This window comes from Erinaceus europaeus, chromosome 7 (genome assembly GCF_950295315.1).
Source record: "Erinaceus europaeus chromosome 7, mEriEur2.1, whole genome shotgun sequence".
Taxonomy (NCBI): Eukaryota; Metazoa; Chordata; class Mammalia; order Eulipotyphla; family Erinaceidae; genus Erinaceus; species Erinaceus europaeus.
In genome coordinates, this window is record NC_080168.1 from 90,662,465 (window position 1) to 90,681,412 (window position 18,948).

The 18,948-nt window shown below is 36.3% G+C and overlaps 1 pseudogene; it reads left to right on the forward strand.

Moving 5' to 3' along the window:
• The first annotated feature begins 12,821 nt into the window (after window positions 1–12,821).
• LOC103125334 (histone H3.3A-like) overlaps window positions 12,822–18,948 on the forward strand; it is a 60,091-nt pseudogene continuing 53,964 nt past the window's right edge.

The following is an 18,948-nucleotide window of genomic DNA, read 5'->3' on the forward strand; positions in this document are numbered from 1 at the left end:
TAATCTCAGCAAACAAGTAGAAAGTCCTAAAAAAGGCACATAAGTAGTCTAATACAATATTTCCTACTTATACCTAGACACCCTCCTCTCATAATCCCACTTCACTTCCCTCAATCATCCTATCTATTCAAATAACCACAAAAGAAGTAAGATGTATTTCCTATTCTTTTCTGACAGCACCAGCATTATTGTAACCCCCTGAGAATCTTTGAAGAAACACTGTATACAAATGGCTAAGATATATATATATATATATATTAAAGGACAATTATTTTCTCTATGACAACCTTTATTATAATCATCAAACATGTAAATGCAGTTAAATTTAAGGTTAGTTTAGACTCCATTTGAAGCAAGACCCCACAAACAATACCACATTGGATATAACAACTGGAAGAAAGTCTAAGCTTATTAAAGAAAGAACTACAAGGCTGAATAACATACTCTATCTATGAACTGAGGAAGACGTGTTCTGAAATTGGGGCAGCTTGGAACGTTCCTACTCATGACCACAGAATGTGAGCTCAGGACTACAGGAATGTAGAGGTTACATAGGCTCCTAAACTGAATATGGGCCCCAGATGAAATCAGTGGGGTCTACAGTCAATAATATTTATATAACTTTCCCATATTTTGGGGCTACTCTGTTCCTTGATCCAACTTTCTCTAGCCCTTTTTCCAGCCATGACATCATCTCCCCAGACAATAATTTGGGTCCACCTGCATATCAGAGGTCAGGCTCAGGAAAAAAACTAATATAGTCCTGGGCTCTTTGGAATATAACTAAAATAGGCCTACTAGCTATCTTCAAAATGGAGACCCCAAATCTTCATCTGCAATTTTCCAGCATTTATGGTCATGATTAGTCAACAAGTTGTTTGGCTTTATGTGTTAACTCTTGTCAGCCACCACATTCCAGATGCTACCATGAGGCCAACCATCCCTGGGCAGATGAACCCACCAATGTGTCCTGGAGCCTCACTTCATCAGAGCCCTTCCCCACTAGGAGGAGAGAGAGACAGGCTGGGAATATGGATTGACCTGTCAATGCCCATGTTCAGCGGAGAAGCAATTACAGAAGTCAGGCCTTCTACCTTCTGCATCTCACAATGACCCTGGGTCCATACTCCCAGAGGGATAAAGAATAGGAAAGCTATCAGGGGAGCGGAGGGGATACAGAGATCTGGTGGTGGGAATTGTGTGGAGTTGTTACCCCTCTTAATCTATGCTTTTGCCAGTGTTTCCTTTTTATAAATAAAATTAAGAAAAGAAAGGATTACAAAAGAAAGGATTGCCCTGGAAAAGGGCAAGAGACTGGCTCACATTACTGTTGGCCTTTTGGGCAAATATCAGGCCTCCCCATTATCTAGGACCCTATTCAGGAAATTCTTGGATTCCCCCATAGACAGTATGAGCTAGATCTCTAATAGATCCCTCTCTCCACCATCATTGGTCACTTCTATCAGGAATGTCATCATTAGTCCTTTTGTGGACCTCTTCAGGACCTTGCCTTCACTGAAGAGCAGCGATGGTAAGAACTGCTCTACTCTCTGTGACCTTGGGAGAGTTACTGCAGTTTCCACTGGAAGGACTGAGGACCTCAAAGTCTAATGGTGGAATAGTGTGGAATTATACCCCTATTGTCTCATAATTTTAAATTATTATTAAATAACTAATAAAAATATGTGAAAAATATTCTCAGCACATGTTTTTTTAGCTGAAATTTACTGAGAACTTACTATTTTAAGGTATATTCATCTTTAATCCTATTTCATTCTTTTGTACCTTAACTGTGAATTTACACAATTATTTTTTTTCATTTGTACAAATTAGAACATTAAGACTAGGGAATTTAATGACAAGTTTTAATTCCTAGAGTCTACTGAATGGTGTAGCAATCTGAACAAATTATTTAAGTTTCTTTGTATTTTTGGGTAGTGATTTCCATTTCATAAAGTTGTAACTATTTAGTTCTTAGAAAGTACTGATAACTTTTTTTAAAAAGATAGAAGTTTATAGTAGCTATTAATATCTAATTGTGTAAATCAAGATCTTTTTCAGTTGGATGTATTCTCTTTCATCCAAATTCTTCATGACCCAGGGAAACGCCCTATTTTCTTTCATAATGTTGAAATGAAATATATATTCAGTATAACTTCTTGTTCTTCCTTAATAACCAAACCAAAAATTTTCATAGTGTAGCACTGTTCCAAACCCAACATACTATCCTTCTCAGACCCCATTAGGCAGAGTAATCATGTGGTACATTTCTTACTAGTGAAACAAAAGCTAAATTGCTCTGCAAGTTTTTCATCTATCCTTAGTTCAGTATTTATTTGCCTCTCCTTTTCATCATCTTTCTACTTATTTAATTTAGAGCACCAAAAGCCATTTAGAGACCAGGGTAATTAAACATGGGCATAGAAATCTAGCACAAATATTAGTGGAATAAAGATATAAAAATATTATATGTGGCCAGATACATGACTGGATTATATACTGTGAGTACTGAACTATTTGTGTCCTGATTTCTTTCTTTGATGATTCAAATCATTTCCCGTGTTTTACTATTTCTGACTGAATACATTAGTAACTGATTCACTGGTCATGCTGACTAATGACTTAAGAATCATTGAACTATATGATTAAATTTCTCTTTTCCCGTAATAGATCCCCACAGGTAAATCTTCAATCATGTTAGAGTTAAAAATAATGACTTTTGATATGATTTGGGAGCAGTTCAAATAATTAATAGATAGACTGTGGTTGCATAGTTAGTAATTAAACTATGCAAGGGAAGTTATCCTAATCTAGAGAACTTCAAATTTGGAAATTGGTGCTGTCATATGCTGAAAATTGGAGCATATTATCCCTTATAGTAATTTAATAAAGAGTTTTAATTATGTGAAGGTAATGTGACATATAAATTGTGAGTACACAGTTGAACATTTGGCAGTTTTGTATTATCTTAAAGCCAAAAATCATCCACTTTAAAACTTGATTCTAAGAATAACCAGTTGAACCGATCTCTTCTGGAAAAGTTGTCATTTTATTTTATTTATTTTTAATTTATTTGTTTACCCTGTTGTTGCCCTTGTTGTCTTTTTATTGTAGTTATTATTGTCCTTGATGTCGTTGTTGTTGGATAGGACAGAGAGAAATGGAGAGAGGAAGGGAAGACAGAGAGGGGGAGAGAAAGACAGACACTTTCAGACCTGCTTCACTGCCTGTGAAGTGACTCCCCCGCAGGTTGGGAGCATGGGGCTCAAACCGGAATCCTCACTCCCGTCCTTGCGCTTTGCGCTACATCCCGCAAAAGTTGTCATTTTATAATAAAGTATTTATTAATTAAATTTTGAGGCTTTGAAAACAACAGCCCCTTTGGGGATTTGGGCAGTGGAGTATGCATTAAGTACACACATTACCCAGGTGCGAGGCCCTTTCCTCACCTATAGAAGAGATGCTTCATGAGCAGTGAAACAGGTGTGCAGGTGTTTTTTTCTTTCCCTATTCCCCACCCCTCTCAATTTCTTTCTGTCTAATCAAATAAAATAGAAAGAACAAAAAAGAAAAAAAATGGCTGATGGGAGCTGTGGATCTGTAGTACTGGCACTGATCCCAGGCAATCACCCTGGTGGAAAAAATAAATCAAAAAAACAAGGAGAAAGAAAGAAAGAAAGAAAGAAAAAAGGAAGAGAGAAAGATAGTAATCCCCAAATTAGGATACTAATACTCTATGAATTACTTCCACAGATTTTAAATACAAAGCAGATCATTTGTCTTCCTTGATGAGCAGACTACTTCTTTATATATTTTAGGAAATGACTTCCTTCATATCTATACTATGAGAGAGAGAGACAGAGAGAGAGTGAAAATTTCCCGTAATCTACTTTTTCTGGATTATATTGTTGATCAGAATAGTATTTTCTATTATTTTCATTATCACGAGACCAATGTAATTGTCATAATATAACCTACCACCTCTACTGCAAGGTAATCCTGGGGACTGAACTTGGAAGCTTTGGAAGGAACTCTGGCATGAATTTCTGTTGTGCTACCACTATGCTGCCTCCCAGAATTCTCAACCAAGTTTTAAACATGCTATTCAAAAATATTTCTGTTTTTCAGATCTTATTTACTGAACAATAAAATGATATGGATATAACTCTGACTTCTATGGATACTGTTATATGAACATATCTCACATGTTGATATTTCTTATTATTATTCTGGGCTGGGGGAATTGGTATAATGGTTATGCAGAAGATTTTCATGCCTGTGGTACTGAGGTCCCAGTTCATTCTCCAATACCACTATATACTGGAGGTGAATGATGTTCTGTTTTTTCTTTCTCTCTGTACTTCTCTCATTAGAATAAAATAAATAACATGTAAAGTTATTATAGAATCAGATGTGAAGTTTCTGAAATAAAGGAGATTAATAATTATTCACAGTAAATAGCTGTACTGGTGTCATTTTACATAATTGTGGATGATCTGAATGGATGATACAATAAACAAAGGTCAATATATATATATATATATATATATATATATATATATATATATATATATATATATATATGTTAAAGGGTATATTGAGAGCAAGGAGACCTAAATAAATGAATCATGATGTTGACATACATGTGGGAAGCAGCTGTTACTCTTCAAGTCTTGAACATGTAATGACAAAAATTCTGGGTACTGATGCTTTGAAAAGTAAATAAATTTCTCTTAGAGAAAGATAAGTGTCTCCTAATTTGAAATCCAGAATTTTCTTTAGAGTTCTATGACTCTTCCTTCCCTGAAAATGTAATAAATTCGTCTTTCTAGAGTTCTCATTAACCTGTTAGTCACAAATTAACCTCTAAGACTTGTCTTTTAATTCTAGCCCCATAACTTCAGTAAATTCATTCAGAAAGCCCTAATATCTCAGAGAAGAAAAATCTTCCTTACAGATCAAAACATCTTTTTACTTTTCATCCTGATAAATTGATCTGACTCTAAAAAAATATTGTAAAAATTAGAGATAAGTTCCTATGTATCATATTCCCAGTTTTTGTGTTTAGACTTATAATAATACATATTTTAGACTACAAACTCCGAGGCAAATTAGTAATTCTACACTACTTTATTAGAAAACAGATATTATTGGTACTTATAATTTTAGTATGCATTTATGATCCAGTAATTCAGAGAAGAATCATTAAGTGAACACATTTTAAGTTTAAATAGCTTAAATCAGATGAGTTGACCTTATATTTTTTACTCACATTTTCATGATACTTCTGTTGCCCAGAGGATATTTTTCATCTTCTTGTCTTCAAATACTTTATCATGTGCTTTTTACATAGTTAATCAACATAAACACTGACAGTTATTGATCATCAGCTTCTTAGAGGTTTTTTAACCCTTAAATCACTCTCATCATGTGTCCATAAACTATAGATTGTTTACAATTACTCTCTCTTGTGTACTATAGCTGTCGTGCTGCTAAGTAGTGTCATCTCTACCATCTGTAAAAAAAATATCATCTTTGGATAAAGGACATAAATTCCATTTCAAACAATAGTGATATTTTGAATTCCAATCAAGACTATCTTAAATAAGTCATTACAGTTTTAAATGCAACATAAGTGGATATTTTAATTGTTATAGTAAATAATGAACTAGATAAAATGTATAGACATTTTAATTAAGATCACTTATTAATAGTTATAAAAATTCATAATTAATCTAAGGTAGATAACATATGAAACAATTTTATAGTGTAGAAATAGATCAAAGTCAGATAACAGTCTATTGTGCTTAGGTTTTTTTTTTTGGAGTGAAAAAATAACTTTAAAAGATTGAAGGCCTCTGAGAGCTATAAAAATAAGTCGAAGAAATGCAGGGAAAATAGTGTTTAGGGTCAACAAAATAGTTTATTCCGATAGTGTGCTGTTTTGCCATACGTACAACCCAAGTTTGAGCACGGTCCCTACCACAATGAAGAAAGCTTTGTGCTCTGGTTTCTTTTCCTCCCTCCCTGTCTCTCTGTTTCACTCTTTCATCTGGGAAGATTTTATATTTTAATAAATAGAGCTAGTTTATGTCCTTATATTACAAATTTTTCTGCTACTCCTTTTTTTTTTCTCCTTTCCCCTATGTGTACTACTTTCTGGTTTGGGGTCTGGTATGTGAAGAGCTTGGAAGTTTCCCAACAATGAAAAGAAAACACTGAAAAAAAATAAACATTTTTTTTTGTGAATAATCAGAGAAATGAGTTGCTAGAGCATACCACTGCATACTCAGAATATCACATCTTCCATTCAACAACAAAGTGCACCATCTACAAAAGACAAATGAAAATAACTAGAAGAGAAGAACAAGAATTAGATTAAAATGTGGCAAGGAATTTGGAAATATCATACTTGATTTAGCACAGCTATGACTGATATGCTCAGAATGAAAATGGAAAGAACAGATGATATGCAAGAACATGAATAATTTACACAGAGAAAGGGGATTCTAAGGATAAATAATGTGTTTTAGAGATAATCAGTGTAAAAGAAATGAATAAAATCATTAATTGACTCATTATTAGGCTGGACATGGCTAAAGAATAAATCTTCAACTATGAAGATATGTGAATAGATAAATCTAAAATTGATATACAAACAGTGAATAATCTAAGAACTATAGTGAGAGCGAGAAATATTTACATGCTGTACATTAGACAAAGGGCTAGTAATAAAAATATATAAAGAGTTAACTAAGCTTAGCAACAAAAATAAAGAATGGTCCAACTAAAATGGGGACAAGGACAAGGGCAAGAACTGACTCTTTACTAACAAAGAGATCCAAAGAGTCAGAAGATATATGAAAAAAAAAAATCTCAAAGCCACTGCTGATTATCAGGGAAGTGTAAATTAATACAATGATATACCAGTTTTCACCAGTGAGAATGTCATGATAGAAAAGACTGAAACATCAAGCACTGAATAAGATGTTGGAGGAACAAAAAGATTTTACACTAGTGATGGGAATTAAAGCTGGTCCAATCCCTATGGAAACTAGTCTGGAAACTTATTTGTTAACTCCAACATAAAATTAACGTTTCTTTTACTACAAGTATTTGAATCTCATTAAGTTTAAAAACAGTTGATTCTCATGGAAATTGCTTGTCTAACTTGTAGAAAATGTTAACTCCAGTTAAGTATTTCATAGGTCCCTAGGTAGTTGAACTTGTCCTTCTTACAAAAAGACTTTTTAATCATGAAAAAAAAAATCTTTCACAAGAGTAGATTTTCTCTGCACTATTGTCTGTGAAAATTCTCACAATAACCAATATTTCAGCATTTTATTAGAAGACCTGTATTAGTTACAAAATAACTTCAAATAATTTGTATTTGATCACTATCATAAGCATTTTAATTTATTATGGTTAAAAAGTATGCTTAATTTAAATAAAATTCCCTGCAAATGTGTTCCCTGTAATTGTTAGTCACAATGACTGAAAGTGAATGAATTGTTTTAAATTTTATGTGATTTCTTTCCATCTCTTTCTCTTTATCCTCTTCCTCTACCCTACCCTAGTCTCAAACACTCATCTTCTTTTTGTCAAGTTTAACAGTTTAATAATTAAATTTAAATCAGAGATATAGATGCCACTTTTTATTTTTATTAGTGATTTAATATTGATTTACAAAATTATAAGATAACAAGGGTATAATCCCACATCTTTCCTACCAACAGAGGTATGTGTCTCCTTTCCCTTCATTGGAAACTGCATTAGTTCTCCCATGATCACAGATATGGGTTGACTATTGTATCTATAGCTATATATCTATGTTTATATATTTTATTATTTTTATGACCCTGCCTTCTCTTCCTTTCTAAGTAACACCTGCAACTTCCAGTATATATATATATTTTCCTCTTCTCTTTCCAGGTCCTGAGGGAATTGGAGTGATCTTGTCAGAAATAAGCAGAAATAAGTAAACATTTACCCCCTCTGGGAGTGTGGGCCAAAATTCTTTATGGGGTGCAGAAGGTGGCTTCTGTTAGTGTTTTTCCACTCAATATAGGCACTGGCAAGCTGGTCCATACTCCTTAGCCTGTTACTATCTTTCCCTCGTTGGGTCCCAGGCATTGGAGATTTGAAGTTCCAGGATATATCCGTGAGGTCATCTGCCCAGGGAGGTCAGGATGAAATCACAGCAGCATTTGCAAATTTGTGTCTGAAAGGTGGTAAGATATAAAGCAGGAGAAGTGTTTAATAAATAGGAACCAAAAAGTAGAAGTAGAGCAACTGAGAATAGGATTTTAGGGTGAAGAGGAGCTAAGAAGTATACTTTAGGTATGCTCCTAGGGGCCTATGACTGGTAAAATTTGCTGGAATTTGATAGCTAACACAAAGACTACAAAGCTGGATCAGGGAAGAGAGTAGCTCCCAAACCTGAAGAAAATATACAAATACAATTAACTATTTACCACATCAATCTGATCCAGGGCCCATACGTATTTAACACAGATCCTACTTTTATAAGATCAAATGATTAAATATAAGGAAAATGACACATAAAAATAACATAAAGTGGTTTAAAATAGACAACTCCAAAATTAACATAACACATGACCGTGAAAATGTGCACTTATCTAAAGTAAATTAATCTATATTCACTTATGAGACATTGGTAACTTCTTGCAGCTAAGATTTCCTCACCCTAACATGAATAAAAGATCAGTTCTATCTATTATTATAAATACAGATAAACCCTAGCACTTCAACTTGGTCTTTTTAAAAAGTTATCAACCAGTAAATCATGTTCTAAATTTCTTGGATGGCATGAAATTGTTAGAACTGGAAAGATAGAAGTGTTTATTTACATGCTTACTTATTTCATGTTTATCACTTGCTTCATGTTGCACTGCTTCTCACAGGAATTGCTACTGACTGCCACATTCATATGGACCTCTTTTCATGACAAGAAAAAAAAAAAAACTAAAACTAAACTCTGTTAAAGTATCATTTGCAATGAATTTACATCTTTCTTCTGGGATAAATCTAACTATTAGACATTATGCAGGAAGACTGAATTTTATAAAAGACTGTTGTGATTTGGAAGCTACATTCAAATATAGCTACAATTAAAATAGAAATGTTTGACAGAGAAAATTAGATAATTAACTTTTACATGATCTTAAGAAGCCATCTTCAAACTCCAACTAACGTACTAGAAAATGTCTATGAAATTTAGTAAAATCTAACAACTATTATTTTATATTTATGAGTGTATTCTTTACACAAGAAATCTGATGTATAACCATCAAAATAGAAAGGTTATCTCTACTCTTTTTTTTTTAAATTTTTTATTTAGAAAAGATTAATGAACAAAACCATAAGGTAGGAGGGGTACAACTCCACACAATTCCCACCACCCAATCTCCATAACCCACCCCCTCCCCTGATAGCTTTCCCATTCTCTATCCCTCTGGGAGCATGGACCCAGGGTCATTGAGGGTTGCAGAAGGTAGAAGGTCTGGCTTCTGTAATTGCTTCCCTGCTGAACATGGGTTTTGACTGGTCGGTCCATACTCCCAGTCTACCTCTCTCTTTCCCTAGTAGGGTGGGTCTCTGGGGAAGCTGAGCTCCAGGACATATTGGTGGGGTCTTCAATCCAGGGAAGCCTGGCCAGCATCCTGGTGGCATCTGGAACCTGGTGATTGAAAAGAGGGTTAACATACGAAGCCAAACAAATTGTTGAGCAATCATGGATCCAAAGCTTGGAATAGTGGAGAGGAAGTGTTAGGGAGGTACTCACTGCAAACTCTAGTGTACTTCTGCTTTCAGGTATATATTTTGCAGTAGTTTATTGATACGTGTGAACATAAACTCTCTCTCACAGAAACTGGCGTATACCAAGGTTATGGGACTTTGTTAGAAAGTGAACCACCTGAGATGAAATTAGAGTGTACTATAAAAGGAAAGGTCTCACCCGAGTAATGAAGCTGAAGGGTTGTCATTCCACACATGAAGTCTCTGGACAAGTCTAAGGTGAAGCATGTTGAGGTGGCAATCATTGCATTGGTTAGGTTGTGATCGGCGGATGCAATATTATTTGGTATGGATTGGGAGACGCATATGGGAAAGTGGGCCCTATCCAAGGGTTCCAGGACTGGGGGATGTAGGGGCTCTATAGTGGAGATGTGAGGTTCTTGCTGTCTTAGGGTTCAAAAAGACAATCGATAGTTAATGTTAACATATTATTTGGTAATTGGGTTAATTTTGAAAAGTCCTTTTGTTATGGTTTGCTGTACAGTATCCAGTATCTTGTATATATCTGTGCTATTGGATGCTTCTAATCTACTTGGTCTAGGCTTTTGAGAGAGTCTGCATATCAAATACACAGCCTATATATTAAAAAGATTCAGTTTGTGTTTTGAGAAACTTTGAGACATACAACTGATTTTCCCCCTCTCATATTAATTAACTACTGATTTGTATGTCTACATTTTGCTAGGAGTGTACATAAACACCATTCCCACCACCAAAAGATTGTGAACCATCCCTCCCACCCACTCCCACCCCCCACTGGCCCATGGAGCTACATGTCTACCCCTCACCACAGGGTTTTTACTTTGGTGCCCTACTTACAATTTGATCAGGTCCTGCTTTTAGTTTCCCTTTCAGATCTTCTTACTCAACTTCTGTTGATGAGTGGGATCATCCCATACTCATCTTTATCTTTCTGACTTAGTTCACTTAACATCATTCCTTCTAGCTCTGTCCAAGATGGGTCAGAGAAGGTGGGTTCCTCTCCTGGGTTTATACCCCAAGGACTCCATAACACCCAACCAAAAAGAGGTGTGTACTCCTATGTCCATAGCAGCACAATTCATAATAGCTAAAACCTGGAAGCAATCCAGGTGCCCAACAACAGATGAGTGGTTGAGAAAGCTGTGGTATATATACACAATGGAATACTATGCAGCTATCAGGAACAATGAACCCACCTTCTCTGACCCATCTTGGACAGAGCTAGAAGGAATGATGTTAAGTGAGCTAAGTCAGAAAGATAAAGATGAGTATGGTATGATCCCACTCATCAACAGAAGTTGAGTAAGAAGATCTGAAAGGGAAACTAAAAGCAGGAACTGACCAAATTGTAAGTAGGGCATCAAAGTAAAAACCCTGTGGTGAGGGGTAGACATGCAGCTTCCTGGGATAGTGGGGGGTGGGAGTGGGTGGGAGGGATGGGTCACAGTCTTTTTGTGGTGGGAATGGTGTTTATGTACACTCCTAGTAAAATGTAGTCATAAAAATCACTAATTAATACGAGAGGGGGAAAATTAATTGTATGTCTCAAAGTTTTTCAAAACACAAACTGAATCTTTTCAATATATAGGCTGTGTAATTGATATGCAGACTCTCTCAAAAGCCTAGACCAAGTAGATAAGAAGCAACCAATAGCACAGCTATATACAAGATACTGGGTACTGTACAGCAATCCGTAACAAAAGGACTTTTCAAAGTTAACACAATTACCAAATAATGTGATGATAACATTAACTATCCATTGTCTTTTTGAACCCTAAGACAGCAGGAACCTCACATCTCCACTATAGAGCCTCTACTTCCCCCAGTCCTGGAACCCTTGGATAGCGCCCACTTTCCCGTATGCCTCTCCCAATCCATATCAAATAATATTGTATCTGCCGATCACAACCTAAACAACACGATTGCCTCCTCAACATACTTCACTTCAGACTGTGTCCAGAGACTTCACGTATGGAATGACAACCCTTTAGCTTCATTACTCGGGTGAGATCTTTCCTTTCATAGTATACTCTAATTCGATCTCAGGTGGTTCACTTTCTAACAAAGTCCCATAACCTAGATATACACCAGTTTCTGTGAGAAAGAGCTTATGTTCACATGTATCCATAAACTACTGCAAAATATATACCTGAAAGTAGAAGTACACTAGAGTTTGCAGTGAGTACCCCCCTAACACTTCCTCTCCACTACTCCAAGATTTGGGTCCATGAGCTCAACAATTTGTTTGGCTTCGCATGTTAACTCTCTTTTCAGTCACCAGGTTCCAGATGTCATCAGGATGCCGGCCAGGCTTCCCTGGACTGAAGACCCCACCAATGTGTCCTGGAGCTCAGCTTCCCCAGAGACCCACCCTACTAGGGAAAGAGAGAGGCAGATTGGGAGTATGGACCGACCAGTCAACACCCATGTTCAGCGGGGAAGCAATTACAGAAGCCAGACCTTCTACCTTCTGCAACCCTCAATGACCCTGGGTCCATGCTCCCAGAGGGATAGTGAATGGGAAAGCTATCAGGGTGGGATATGGAGATTGGGTGGTAGGAATTGTGTGGAATTGTACCCCTCCTAACCTATGGTTTTGTTAATCCTTTCTTAAATAAAAAAGAAAAAAGAACCTGTTAAATGTCCTGTATTTTAAAATCAAGGATACAATTTCATATGTTACACACATTATTATGTGTGTATATAACTGGCAAGGAAAACTTGGCCATGCTAGCACTGCTTTTGATATGAAAGGCCCATGTGATATGTGTAATGTTCTTGACATCTCAGCTTACTTTAAAGAGTGTGTATTTGAATGAATTTTTCCTTCTAACATGGCATATTATGAATATGTGAGGGGGGAAATATGTAAGAAGTACACTTTATCTTTTTGAGAGCTTAAGGTAGGCTGCTCATCTTAGAGTTGTCATCTGCTCGTTGATTGCGGCTCTATTCTGGGCAGCAGACGCGGAGCTGTGAATGAAGAAGTGGCCTAAGACTTCGGCTTAAGGTAGGAGAAGATGGCCTGAACCAAGCAGACTGTGAGTAAGTCCAAGGGTAGAAAAGCACCCCGCAAACAGCTGGCAACTAAAGCCGCCAGGAAAAGTGCCCCATCTACCAGCATGGTGAAAAAGCCTTGTTTTTACAAGACCAGGACCTTGGTGCTGGGAGAAATCAGTGACTATCAGAAATCTATGGAGCTGCTGATCCCGAAGTTGCCTTTCCAGAGGCTGGTGAGGGAGATCCCCCAGGATTTCAAGACCGACTAGAGGTTTCAGAGCGCTGCCATCGGTGCACTGCAGGAGACTAGTGAAGCGTACCTGGTAGGTTTATTTGAAGATACTAATCTGTGTGCCATCCACTCCAAGAGAGTCACCATCATGCCCAAAGAGACATCCAGTTGGCTCTCCGGATACGGGAGAGAGAGCATAAGCGAAGGCAGTTTTTATGGTGTTTTGTAGTAAATTCTGTAAAATACTCTGGTTTAATTTGTGACTTTTTTTGTAAGAAATTGATTATAATATGTTGCATTTGTACTTTAGTCATTCCATCTCTCACTCAGGATGAATGCGAAAAGTGACTGTTCACAGACAAGTTGCTAATATGGGATGGGATGGATGATACTTTTTGCTTCTCATGATGCATGTTTCTGTATGTTAGTGACCTGTTGGGTAGCTATTAAGGTACTAGAGTTGATAAATGTGTACAGGGTCCTTTTGCAATAAAACTGGTTATGACTTGAAAAAAAAAAAGAGCTTAACGTGGTGGGCAGGAGTGATAGCTCACTAGGTAAACCATCTGGGAGGTACAATGACTGAAGAAAGTAATATGCTGTACTATCTTTGATCTCCCTCCTTCTGTGTATGCATTCCTGTGTGTCTCTCTCCCCCTATATTTTTCTCTATATCTCTGTCTCTAAGAGTTAAAAAGCAGCTGGGAGGTCATGAGCATGCATGAAACTTCAGACTCATACACAAAAAAGTTGAGCTTAATGGGGTTATTAATTCATTAACAATTAAGGTAACATTTTCTTTTTAAACATTTTTAAACATATCAATTCAGCATGTCAATTCTCTCTTTTTTAAAATATTCATTTATTATTGAATAGAGACAGAGAGAATTTTAAAGGGGTGGCAGAGATAGAGAGGGAGAGATACAGAAAGATATCTGCAGCACTGCTTCTCCATTTGTGAAGCTTTCCCCCTGCAGGTGGGGACCAGGGGCTCGAACCTACATCCTTGTGCACTAAAATGTGTGTGCCTAACTAGGTACACCACTTCCTAGTCCCAAATTAGCACTTTCATAATTAAATCCTAAAACGTGAGATTACATGCAAGAGTTCTTAAAATGTGGGATCTTAATTTTTCTAGAATTTATTCACCTGAGATTATGTTTGGTAGACCAGAGCCCCTATATAAATGACATATTAAAAATACATGCTTTTCATTTCAGATTTGAGACAAGATTAAGTTTTAAGTAGGCTAATTTTTAGCTTTTAATTTTTAATTTATTTATATATTTAGTTAGGATAGACGTAGAGAGAAATTGAGACAGAAGAGGAAGATAGGGAGATAAAGATATGTCTGAGACTGTTTTTACAGCTTGTGAAATGTCTTCCTAGTAGAAAAGGACCAGGGTTTTGAGCCCAGGTCCTTATGCAATATAATGTATGCAACATACCAGTTGCACCATCACCCAATCTCAGATTAAATTCTTGAAGCTCAACATGTTATGATACATAAATTTAAATCATGTTCTGAGATGTGCATTAGGACAGCAGAGTAAAAGGCATTTTATTAGAAGACATTTCCATTAATAATAGTTATTATGCCATAGGAAGTAAAAATAACAAAATAGTGACTGGGTTTAGAAATTCAAAAAATTCTAATCTTAACATTTAAGATAAGGTATGTATATGTGTATGTATACATACATCTTACTGAAGTGGGGTAAACACTAGAAAGTCCAATAATGTGTCAGAGCATAGAGAAAGAGATCATGATGAAAATTTTAGTTTGTATGAACTCTGACATTAATACATAACAGCAGTGTACCTGTTTTGCTTTCTTGCACATCTGCTACTATAATCCTAACTGAAAAATTAAAAAGAATCAGTTTACTACATTAAATAAAAAATATAATAGTCCTTAAAAATGTATGCTTACATGACTTACATACTATTACATGACTTGTAATAAAATATTATATTAAAAATCAATACTAATTTGCACATATGATGGGGAAACATTTTGGGAGAAGAGAATTATTTGCAGATTAATGCAGTTTTGGTACTCTTCCTCATGTTCATCTCAGATTAAAACTCCATGTTGAATATTCTAATTTATTTGACATTTTGGTGTAAAAATATGCCTGCAGATTTTTTTTTCTCTTTAACTTTAAATTTCCCAATAAGCTTTTATTTCCAAGGATGGAAAAATCAATATTGTTATGGTCTTTAAAAAAAAAAAAATATATATATATATATATATATATATATATATATATATATATATGGAGAGAGAGAGGGAGAGAGGACTACTGTGACAAAATAATAAGAATTACACTTGTATTTAGTGATCACTTGTCTAATATTTGATCAATTTTATTCTGCTGAATCTACCAGTTCCTAGTTTCCTTTTACTTGAGATCATTTGTAAGATACAATAGATATCCTGGAGAAAAAAGAGCAAGAAATGTACACCCTAATGGTAAAATGCATCCATCTAGTCAACATTTCATTTAGGTTATGCAGAGCTGAAATCTTGCTCCTGGAAGAGAGACATTCCATATGTAATTGCGGAGAGGCAAAGACATTGCTCACACAGTTCATAGTAGTTAATATTGCTACACATATCTAGATAACTGATAGCTTTAAAATGCAATTAAGAGAATGAAGTGAAGCTGAAAACATAGGCAAGTCAAGTTCTGACAGTTTCTGAAGATAAATTATTTATACCTGAAAAGAGTGCTCTTTCATTTAGATTAGAGCTAGGCAGTGTCTACAAGGTTTAGAAAATTGAAGTAAAAAAGATATACTTTACAAGTTTTAAGTTCTGTTTAAAATTTATGTTTTTTAGTATATTTAAATTTTTTGTTTTAAACAGATTTGGCATATACAGTGCAATTGATACAGTTTTTTTTTTTTTTTTAATACGAAGAGATGGGAAGGGGAGAGGGATACAGAGGGGGAGAAAGAGAAAGAAAGAGGGAGAGAGACAGGCACTTGTTACACTGGTTGATCACTTTTTTTGCCTCCAGAGTTATGGCTGGGGCTCAGTTCCTACACTACGAATCCACTGCTCCTGGAGGCTATTTTTTTTTTCCCATTTTGTTGCCTTTGTTGTTGTGCTTGTTGTAGTTGTTATTGTTGTCATAGCTGTTGTTGTTGTTGGAAAGGACAGAGAGAAATGGAGAGAGGAGGGGAAGACAGAGAAGGTGAGAGAAAAAGAGACACCTACAGACCTGCTTCACTGCTTGTAAAGCGACCTCCTGCAGGTGGGGAGCCTGGGGCTTGAACCAGGATTCTTAATCCAGCCCTTGCGCTTTGTGCCATGTGCGCTTAACCTGATGCCCTGCAGCCCAACTCCCCAGTTGATTACTCTTGAAGTTTCATTCCCTGCATTGAGGAGAAGGGGCTACTGTTGATTCTGATATATGGACAATGATGTAGCATTCTCTTAACTTTATTAATTCTGATGCTTTATATAAAGATGCCAAACTTTACTGTCATTTATGTTTAAAAGGTTATTTTCATTAAAATTACTTTACAGAGCTCTGCCCCACTAGGCAAAGAGAGAGACATGCTGGGAGTATGCATCGACCAGTCAATGCCCACATTCAGTGGGGAAGCAATTACAGAAGCCAGACCTTCCACCTTCTGCACCCCATAATGACCCTGGGTCCATACTCCCGGAGGGTTAAAAAATAGGAAAGCTGACTATCTACCCTCACCCTCACCCCAGGGATTTTACTTTGGTGTCCTACTCCAGATTTAGTCAAATACTGCTTTTAGTTTCCCTTTCTATTCTTCTTTCTCAACTTCTGTTGATATGTAGGATCATCCCATACTCACCTTTATCTTTCTTACTTAGCTCATTTAGCATAATTCCACTAACTCCGTCCAAGATGGGTCAGAGAAGGTGGGTTCAATGTTCTTAATAGCTGCATAGTATTCCATTGTGTATATATACCACAGCTTTCTCAGCCACTCATCTGTTGTTGGGCACCTGGGTTGCTTGTACTGCTATAAGCATAGGTATAGGGGGGTGGGTGGTTTGGTTGGTATGGGACATAGTCTTTTGGTGGTGGAAATGGTGTTTATGTACACTCTTATTAATTTGTAGTCATATAAATCACTAATTAATATGAGAGGGGAAAAATTGATTGTATGTCTCAAACTTTTTAAAGCATAGACTGAGTCTTTTTAATACATAGGCTGAGTCTTTGTTATGTTGACTCTCTCAAAAGCCTAGACCTGGGAGAACAGAAGCAACCGGTGGTACAGCCATATACAAATAATGTCAAAGGACATAAATTATGGTGATGTTGGGTATTATACCGCAAATCCTAACAAAGGCATTTTTCAAAGTTAACCCAATTACCAAATAATATGATTAGAAAAAAAAACTATCTATTGTCTTCTTGAACCCTGAGACAGAAGGAATCTCATATTTCCACTATAAAGCCTATTTTCCCCCGGTCCTGGAACCTTAGGAAGGGGCGCACTTTCCTGCATGCTTCTCTCAATTCATACCAAATAATATTTCATCAGCCAATCCCAACCCAATCAATGCAATGAGTACCACCTCAGCATGCTTTACTTCAGACTGTGTCCAGAGACTTCAAGTGTGGAATGACAACCCTTCAGATTCATTACTCAGGTGAGACCTTTCCTATCATAATATTCTCTAATTCCATTCCAGGATGTTTACTTCCTAACAGAGTACCAAAACCTTGATATAGACTAGGTCCCATGAAATAGAGGATATGTTCACACATATCCATCAACTAGGGCAAAATATATCCCTGAAAGCAAAAGTACACAATCATCTGCAGTGAGCACCCCCCAACACTTCATCTGCACTATTCCATCCTTTAGGTCCATGATTGTTCAACAATTTGTTTGGTTCTGTATGTTAACTCTCTTTTCAGCCAACAGGTTCCAGATGCCAGCATGATGCTGACCAGACTTCCCTAGACTGAAGAGTATCAACCAGTCAACACCCATGTTCAGCGGGGAAGCAATTACAGAAGCCAGACCTTCCACCTTCTGCATCCCACAATAACCTTGGGTTCATACTCCCAGAGGAACAAAGAATAGGGAAGCTATCAGGGGAGGGGATGGGATATGGAGATCTGGTGGTGGCAATTATATGGAGTTGTACCCCTCTTATCCTATGGTTTTGTTAATGTCTCCTTTTTTAAATAAATAAAAATTTAGGAAAGCTAACAAGGGAGGGGATGCTATACGGAGTTCTGGTGGTGGGAATTGTACCCCTCTTATCCTATGGTCTTGTCAGTGTTTCCATTTTTATAAATAAATAAATTAATTTAAAAAATTACTTTGCAGATGAAAATCAGTTTGGATTTTTTAAAGATAAAATCCAGACTTGCTGGGGCCAGGTGGTGGTGCACCTGATAGGGTGTACATTTTACAGTGTGCAAGGATTCAGGTTCAAATCCCCAGTCCGTAGCTGTAGGGGAAAAGCTCTGCAAGTAGTGGGGTAGTATTGCAGTGTCTCTGTGTCTCTCTCCCTCTCTGTCTTCCTCTTTCATCTTGATTTCTGGCTGTCTCTATCCAATAAATAAAGATAATTAAAAACATTTAAAAATTAAGATTTGCTGAGATTTAAGTGTACATTTTTTCTTTACATAATCTCCAACACTTGTCACCTTTTAAATTTTCCCCATTTATACATATTTTGGGGTTTTATTCTATTGTTTTATTTATATATTTGATAATTATAGAACTTGAGAGAATATAGGTCCTAGAAAAGTATGACAAAGGACCTAGTCTGTGTTGTATTATGTGGAAAATTGAGATATGTTATGCATGTACAAACTATTGTATTTTTTATATATATATATATGAAATATCTTTTTACTGGAGTTGAAAAATACAGTGGGCAGCTGACTGCTAAACATATG